Below are 9,768 nucleotides of genomic sequence, written 5' to 3'. Positions count from 1 at the left end.
CTGCCGGAGAGGTGCGATCATCTTTAGCAGCTATCAGAGACTGCGGGTGAAATCCTGACTCCATCCTGTCCAATGCTGGGCTTTGTGCAACCCACGGAGGGTCTCAGAGTCTCAGTTTCCGCCTCTGTGGGGAGGGACTCACAGGTCGTGAGAGGCTTAACATACAGTAATGTTTAGTCAAGAGCTTTGAAAGTTACAAATGACAGTGTCCTAATATCTTTGCTGATAACAGCTTCTGTATTAAATAATGATCTCATTCTTCTTTCCAAACTTGTCAGTTGAAAATGGGAGAGAATATTTGGAATGAACAGAAAGCCTTTCAAAGGCGAGGACACAGTTACAGCATGCCTGGCTGGTGGGCACGATGCTAAGTGCCACTGGCAGCTGAAATTTCTGCATGTTCCTGCCTCTGGTTGGGGAGACTGCAGCCCCTGCTGGGTTTGTCCAGGGCTGGCTGAACTCAGGCCAACAGGCTCTCTTTCTGGAGTGAATTAATATGGAGAGAGCAATTTTCAAAGGGCCCTGGTCATTTGTAGTCTATTTGCGTTCTGAGTGTTATTTCAGCTCTCTCCCACAGAGCAAATATCACCAGAGGCAAGACCATATCTTTTCCATATCTACACAGAAGAAAAGAGACAGTTTAGCACCCTCAGTAAAAGACATAAAGATTTGAGGGTTTGGGGAGTTTTTACGTTTTCTTTCCCTGAGAATTTAAGAAAAGTAAAGCCAAAGGGAGAGAGATGCCTGGAACGACAGTGGAAATTCTTTTCTGAATTTAGTCCATACTCTATACATAGATGCTTGACAAGACTGAAAACCCAGTAGGGGTGATGGACATCCCAGCCAGTTCCTTCCCAATCCCTGTGATGTATTTCAGCTCCGGAACCTCCAGTCATCCCTCACACACCTGGAGGAAAAGCAAAATCAATCCAAAATTAGTCAACTTGGTGTGTATGCTGCCACATCGACCTGTGAGTGTTTTGTACCCCATACCGGACCACTTACTCTGGCATTTTTATTGAGAGGGAAGAAAGCATGTATTGATGGCCATTTAGTAAAGTGCTAGGCAGTATTTATGTAATACTTCTTTTATCTTCTCACATCATTCCATAAGTTAGATATTGTTACAAGCATTTTATCAACAAGCATGGGAGACTCAGTGATGAAGCTACTTGCCTGACAGTGAAGAGACAGAAGTAAACAGTGGATTTGAAAGCAATTCTCTCTGGATCTGGACCAAGTTCTCCTTCTGCCCAAAGCCATGCAGGGGCTGTAGATATGGAGTAGATGTAAATACAATCCTCCGTGTGTCCTGCATTTCTGGGTATAACATTCTGGCTTCTTGGTGCCCTAGTGATAGCAAGAGTCCAATTCTTAGGAAGTGTGCTTCATGTTCAAATAGCAATATAGCTAAGTCCCCAATAATTTAGAATTTTAATAACAATAAAGAAAACTGACAATGTTTGAGTGCCAGGCATTTTCACACATACTCACAAGAAAATCTATGCCTTTATTTACCACCTTCATACCATTTTTAATTGGATTTTAAGTGATGTAGAGGACCAGCTGGGTTAGGTAATTTGTCCAGCTAGAAGGAGGCCCAGCTGAGGTTAGATTTAGTCTTCTCAATTTCCAGCTCACGCTGTAGTTTGCTTCTGTTACTGAAAGTGGGGTCCGGCTGCTTGCAGCTCAAAAGCCAATAAAGAGGCAAGGTTGATGTAAAGGAAAGTTTGCTTTATTTTGGAGGCTGGCAACTGGGGGTGGAGGGTGGTGTAGAGAGGGCAGACTCCTGTCCAGAGGCCACACACACCCGATAACCACGGGGCAAGAGCTTTTAAAGGTAGAGGGAGGGGCTACGTGCAGAAACAGCACAGTCAGCTCTGATAGGCATCTTGAAGTTGATCATCGATTGTCTGATCAGCATAATTTTGATTGTTTTAAGTACTGTTAGTCTTCAGTTCCAGGGTCTGTTCCCATTTCTTTGAGGCCAGTTCTTGGAATTGTGGCAGCTTATGTCATGGCTACAGCCTGGTCATCATGGAGTTCACTTCTTCCACCTTCTGGGGGGTTTCAGTATCTATGAGACAGCTCACAGGACATGGCTCATATTATTATCTGTAACCCTTGAGGAGGAACGAAAGGTTCTTCACTTTGCTTAATAACTAGACTATTATTGTTTTGTCCTGTTTGACTGCTTTCCTTTGCTTCTACATTTTCTCACTTCTCTAATTAAAATTATTCTTTGGCTAAAGTTTTTCTACAGACAAAAGGCAGATGGAGGACATGGGTTGGGTGGGGAGGACCATAGGATTCTCATCTGTTTCACCCCTGTTTTTCTCACTTGGCTGGAAGGAGTGTTGGTTTTATCTCCTCAAACTCCTTACTTATTTTTCACAGCTTTACTGAGCTATAATAAATGTAATTCGCATACAGTACAATGTAGTGATGTTTAGTACATCCACAGCTTTGTGAAACCATCACTGGTGTCAATCTTAGAATATTTTCATCATCTCAAAACAAATCTGAACAAAACCTTAATTTTTACATAAGAGAAAACTGAATACAAGGAACTTTCTCAAAATTATATACAATACAATTTTTATTTTTTGTTAACTCCCAATTTTATAGCTTATGACTAAAACAGTAAATTAAAATAAAATCACAGTGTCTATTACTTGCTGGGCAGGAACCACCAATATTTGCGTCCTGCTCTGAGGGGAATCACAGAATATAAAAGGATGAATTTCGGATTCTGTTCTATGTGGTTCTCACCAGTTAGCTCTGTAATTTCTCCTCTCTGCACCTTGGTTTCCTAATTTTTAAACTGAGTTTATGATACTTGAAGGGACTCAGATGAAAGCCCTCTGAGTAGAATGACTCGGCAAAGCCACAGCTCCACGCTCTCCCATTTATTCAGTGTCGCTAAGCTCTAGGTTCTTAACTTTCATGGTTTCTAAACCACCATTTCTGTGAGACTGTCAGTATCACAGATGAAGGATCTCCAACTCCAGGCCTCACAAATGGAAGGTGATGAAGACAGATGTTTACCGATCCCAGGATTGTCTCTGCATGGCACACAAAATAGATTTTAGGTACTGAGATTGAGAAAGGAAGGTCTACTCCAGATTGGTAAGGCAACAGAGCAGGTATTCTGATTTACTTGCTTATTTATGACCATTAATAGGGACCTGATGTGTAGGTCCTGGAGAAACTAGAGAGCACGAGCTATTTCATAGGTAACACTTGAATTGGCTGTGAAAGCATAGAATGTCTTTAATATCCAAAATGCCTTTTTTGTTTCAAACATGGTGAACATTTAAGTGGGCTAAGTGGTTGCTTGACATTTACCTTTTATCTTTTTTAGCTTCCTTAGATGATGCTTTTTGTTTGACTGATATCTGGCTTTTGCTGTAGAGCCATGGACTTTGCTGATGTCACACCAACTTCCTCTGACTCTGAGGTCTTTGTTCTGATTAATTGAGATCTACCATCCTTGACTTCAAGTCCCATTACTCTTTTCACTTTGGCGTGCAGGCTTGTCACTGACCAGTGAGAACTGAGTCAGGTACTCCCCCACACACATGTAGTGACACAGGACCTGAGCCGAGTGAGGGCGTGGGCCTTCCTTAGGTGTAAAGAGATACAATGTCTATGAAGACGTTCCATAAACACTGCCCATCACTTAATGGTATTCAAAATATATTAGTTTCTTAATGTACATTCCTCTTTTCCTTTTTCTAGTATATCCTAAGATTCCACTGTCATTAACTGTCCTCTAATCTCGGTGTTTGTAAGTACCTGAAAGTTGGGTACTGATCATTATTGCAATTTGTTTTCTTTTAATCTTGGAAATCCTGGGTCTCCAAGATGCTGAATGTGCTGTTTTGCTGACTGATGTGTCCGGGCTCTGACTGTCCTGGGTAGCTATATTCAGGTGGAACCAGAAGGGAGTGATGCCTAGTTAAGAATGAACTTTGACCTCAATCTAAGGGAAAGTTAGAGGACCCTGCCTGCCTCAGCAGTGCTCAGGTGGGGGCAGGGAAACTGGTGGGAGCAGCATTGCTAAGTGAGCAGAATGTAACCTACTGAGCGCTGTCCAGCTAAGTCTTCTGATAATTCTAGAGAGGGGTCCCCTGAGAGCTTGTGGGTGGGGTCCACCTAGTGGGGCTTTGAGATGATGCCAGGGACCACCACTGAACTGCACAGACGCTCTGGCTCAGAGGCTGCTCTGGGCTGGACATTCTCTTATGTCAGCAGCCACCAAGACAGTCCACCATGACTGCTGTGTGGCCTTTAAAACTAGCCACAGATCTGGGGCCACTGAAATCCACATCAATGAGACACCTTCATCAGAGGCTGAGGGGTCCTACCACTTGCCATAGCTTCTGGACAGCCATTACTGATGTGGGACTCAAACATGAAGAAGCAACGAGCCCTGCTGTCTGCTCAGCATCCTGAAGAGGAAATGGACACTGTTGCTCTTCGGGCTGTTTTCTTCCTGAGTACATCCTTTTCTTCTCGAGTAGATCTTTGGGAAGATTTATCTGGTTGGGAAGATAAGATGGTAGCTGAGCGGTTGATTTCAATCTGAGATGGAAATCTATTCGGAATGCAAGCTTGTGAGGGGAGAAGGATGGAGCAAATGGAAAGAAAAAAACTTACCTAAGAAAAAATCTGAACTTTTCTAAGAAAATGTGCCCCTTTCAAGAGCTAAGGACCAGAGGTGGCTGTGTGTTTTATACAAATTCTAGGAAAAGGAGACAGGAGACCTCAGATTATTTTTCTACCCCGATTTCTTGTGATTTAGGAAAAGGAGAACCCTAAGTAGGCGTGTTTGGAAAAGGTAAATTTGTGCTGGAAGGATGTGGTGACACTGACATTCACAGTCCGCCGGCAGCAGAAACAAACTGGTACAGACTTTTGGAAAGCAATTTGGCCTTATGGGTCAAATACCATTAAGGCACATTTATTTTAACTCGGGAACTGCATTTGGATATTTCTTTCTTAAGGAAACTGCCCAAAAACATGGGAAAGCTGTTTACACAAAGATAATATTGGAAGATTGTTTTAATTTTTAAGAGAGATGAATTCTCATCTATAATAGAATGATTACATAAATGCATATCATTTTTATTCACTGGAATTTTAAGCAGCAATTTAAAAGAATAAATAGCAAGCTTGAAAATGTTTATGATTTTATGTTAAATGAACAGGTAGATTATATCCTGCAGAATAATAGAATGAATGCCTATTGCTAAAACAGAGTTATAAATTAACATAGAAAATTTTAAATCTGTCACATAGAAATGATCTTAGGCTCCCTCCTACCCCATTCCTTTCCCTCCTTCCCCCTGTACAGGGAACCACATGCAGGAAGATGGTGTTCACTTTTTCTGGGTATGTCTTTTGTTTTTTTTGATTAAAGTATAGTTGACTTACAATATTATATTAGTTCAAGGTGTACAACTTAGTGATTTTATATTTTTATAGATTATAATCCATATAAAGTTATAAAATATTTGCTATATTCCTTGTGCTGTACATCACATCATTGCAACATTTATTTTATACGTCGTAGTTTGTACCTCTTAATCCTCTTCAACTATTTTGCCCCTCTCCCTGTCCTTCTCCCCTCTGGTATCCACTAGTTGTCTGTATCTGTGAGTTGGTTTCTGTTTTGTTATGTTCATTCAGTTCTTTGGATTTATTTTTAAGATATAAGCTCAACCATTCCTATAGCTTCCTCACTAAAAAATCCAGTATCCCCTGTATCATAAATAACTCAATCTCCCAACCCATTAAACTCAAATACAACATTCACTTTCCCACCCTCTAAAACATATAATACCACTAACAACTCTAACACTAAACCTAGAAGAAATCCTCCAAGTACAACTTTATTAGAAACCCAAACTTCAGGATATTGCTCAGTAGCCATAGCCGTCGTATAACCAAACACAACTAATATTCCTCCTAAATAAATTAAAAATACCATTAAACCTAAAAATGAACCCCCAAAACTAAAAACAATTCCACACCCTATAGCACCACCCACAATCAACCCTAAACCACCATAAATTGGTGAAGGTTTTGAAGAAACCCCCACAAGACTAATTACAAAAATAGTGCTTATAATAAAAACAATATACATTACCATTATTCTCACATGGTCTTCAACCATGACCAATGACATGAAAAATCATCGTTGTAATTCAACTACAAGAACCCTAATGACCAACATCCGAAAAACACACCCACTAATAAAAATCCTCAATGACGCATTCATTGACCTACCCACTCCATCTAGTATCTCCTCATGATGAAATTTTGGCTCCCTATTAGGCCTCTGTCTTATTATACAAATCCTAACAGGCCTATTCCTAGCAATACATTACACGCCAGACACCTCAACCGCCTTTTCATCAGTCGCACACATCTGTCGAGACGTCAACTATGGCTGATTCATCCGCTATTTACATGCAAACGGAGCCTCCATATTTTTCATCTGTCTTTACGCCCACATTGGACGTGGCCTATACTATGGTTCTTATATATTCCAAGAAACTTGAAACATTGGCGTACTCCTACTACTAACAGTCATAGCCACTGCATTCGTAGGTTATGTTCTACCCTGAGGACAAATATCATTCTGAGGCGCAACCGTCATCACTAATCTCCTATCAGCAATCCCTTATATCGGTACTACCCTAGTAGAATGAATCTGAGGTGGATTCTCCGTAGACAAAGCAACACTAACACGCTTCTTCGCTTTCCACTTTATCCTCCCATTCATCATCACAGCACTAGTAGCTGTTCACCTACTATTTTTACACGAGACAGGATCCAACAACCCCACAGGAATCCCATCCAACATAGATATAATTCCATTCCACCCTTATTACACAATCAAAGACATCCTAGGCGCTTTACTTTTAATCCTAACCTTACTAGCACTAACCCTATTTACCCCCGACCTACTAGGAGATCCCGATAACTATACCCCAGCAAATCCACTAAGCACTCCTGCACACATCAAACCAGAATGATATTTCCTATTCGCATATGCAATCCTACGATCAATCCCTAACAAACTTGGAGGAGTATTAGCACTACTACTTTCTATCCTCATCCTGATCTTCATTCCAATACTTCAAACATCCAAACAACGAAGCATAATATTCCGACCCTTCAGCCAACTATTATTTTGAACTCTAGTCGCAGACCTCCTAACCTTAACATGAATCGGAGGCCAACCTGTTGAACACCCATACATTATTGTAGGTCAACTAGCATCTATCCTATACTTCCTCCTAATTTTAGTGCTAATACCAACAATCAGCCTTATTGAAAATAAACTCTTAAAATGAAGAGTCTTTGTAGTATAACAAAATACCCCGGTCTTGTAAACCGGAAAAGGAGAATCCCATTCCTCCCTAAGACTCAAGGAAGAGACATTAAACCTCACCACCAACACCCAAAGCTGGAATTCTACATAAACTATTCCTTGAAAAAGGCTTATTGTACAATTACCACAACATCACAGTACTACACCAGTATTGAAAATAATTTGTTTTAAAAATATTTTACTATACACATCATGTATACATACACGTACACATACTAATATTTAGTCTCTCCTTGTAAATATTCATATGTACATGCTATGTATTATTGTGCATTCATTTATTTTTCCATACGGTAAGTTAAAGCCCGTATTAATTATTATTAATTTTACATATTACATAATATGTATACTCTTACATATTATATGTCCCCTAACAATTTTACCTCCATTATATCCTATGGTCGCTCCATTAGATCACGAGCTTAATCAACATGCCGCGTGAAACCAGCAACCCGCTCGGCAGGGATCCCTCTTCTCGCACCGGGCCCATATCTCGTGGGGGTAGCTAGATAATGATCTTTATAAGACATCTGGTTCTTACTTCAGGACCATTTTAACTTAAAATCGCCCACTCGTTCCTCTTAAATAAGACATCTCGATGGATTCGTGACTAATCAGCCCATGCCTAACATAACTGAGATTCCATACATTTGGTATCTTTTATTTTTTGGGGGGGAGCTTGCACCGACTCAGCTATGGCCTTAGAAAGGCCCCGTCACAGTCAAATAAATTGTAGCTGGACCTGTGTGTATTTTTGATTGGACTAGCACAACCAACAGGTGTTATTTAATTAATGGTTACAGGACATAGTACTCTATTATTCCCCCCGGGCTCAAAAAACCCTATCTCATAGAGATTTAACCCCCCTTCCCCCTTACAAAACTGATCGTCTGCTTTAATATTCACCACTCCCCTACAGTGCTTCGTCCCTAGATATACGCGCACTTTTTTTAATAAATCAATACTAAATCCGACACAAGCCCCATAATGAAATTATACAAATAATTTTTTACCCCATAAGTTAATGTAGCTTAAATTTTCATAAAGCAAGACACTGAAAATGTCTAGATGGGCATTATTGCCCCATCAACACAAAGGTTTGGTCCTGGCCTTTCTATTAGTTCTTAGCAGACTTACACATGCAAGCATCCGCATCCCAGTGAAAATGCCCTCCAAATCATTAAAGACTAGAAGGAGCGGGCATCAAGCACACTATACCAGTAGCTCATAACGCCTTGCTTAGCCACACCCCCACGGGTTACAGCAGTGACAAGAATTAGGCTATAAACGAAAGTTTGACCTAGCTATGCTAATCAGGGTTGGTAAATTTCGTGCCAGCCACCGCGGTCATACGATTGACCCAAATTAATAGACACCCGGCGTAAAGAGTGTCAAGGAACTATACAAAAATAAAGTCAAACCTTAATTAAGCTGTAAAAAGCCATAATTAAAATTAAGTTAAACTACGAAAGTAACTTTATCATAAACTGAATACACGACAACTAAGACCCAAACTGGGATTAGATACCCCACTATGCTTAGTCGTAAACTTAAATAGTCCTAAAACAAGACTATTCGCCAGAGTACTATCGGCAACAGCCCAAAACTCAAAGGACTTGGCGGTGCTTCATATCCTTCTAGAGGAGCCTGTTCTGTAAACGATAAACCACGATCAACCTCACCAATCCTTGCTACTTCAGTCTATATACCGCCATCTTCAGCAAACCCTAAAAAAGGAATGAAAGTAAGCACAACTATTGCACGTAAAAACGTTAGGTCAAGGTGTAACCTATGGATTGGGAAGAAATGGGCTACATTTTCTATAATAAGAACACTACTTAAACTTAGACGAAAGTTTTTATGAAATCTAAAAACTAAAGGAGGATTTAGCAGTAAGTTAAGAATAGAATGCTTAATTGAATAAGGCCATGAAGCACGCACACACCGCCCGTCACCCTCCTCAAGTGCCATAGCAAAGCCCCAGATCACTAACCCATGCTAAGCAAGCGTACAAGAGGAGACAAGTCGTAACAAGGTAAGCGTACCGGAAGGTGTGCTTGGATAAACAAGATGTAGCTTAAATAAAGCATCTAGTTTACACCTAGAAGATTCCACAACCCGTGCACATCTTGAACTATACCTAGCCCACACTCCTCCCCATTACAATTATTATAAGTCAATCAAATAAAACATTTACCATACATCTAAAGTATAGGAGATAGAAATTTAAATATCGATGGCGCTATAGAGAAAGTACCGTAAGGGAAAGATGAAAGAAATAATAAAAGTAAAAAAAAGCAAAGTTTACCCCTTGTACCTTTTGCATAATGATTTAACTAGTAATAATTTAGCAAAGAGACCTT

At 40.3% G+C, this 9,768-nt stretch overlaps 1 pseudogene; it reads left to right on the top strand.

Moving 5' to 3' along the window:
- Positions 1-5,730: 5,730 nt before the first annotated feature.
- LOC132524909 (cytochrome b-like) lies at positions 5,731-7,593 on the top strand (annotated as a pseudogene).
- The last annotated feature ends 2,175 nt before the right edge of the window (positions 7,594-9,768 follow it).

Source organism: Lagenorhynchus albirostris, chromosome 8, assembly GCF_949774975.1.
Source record: "Lagenorhynchus albirostris chromosome 8, mLagAlb1.1, whole genome shotgun sequence".
Taxonomy (NCBI): Eukaryota; Metazoa; Chordata; class Mammalia; order Artiodactyla; family Delphinidae; genus Lagenorhynchus; species Lagenorhynchus albirostris.
The sequence above is the reverse complement of the archived record's forward strand: the minus strand, read 5'-3'. Positions and strand labels throughout refer to the sequence as shown.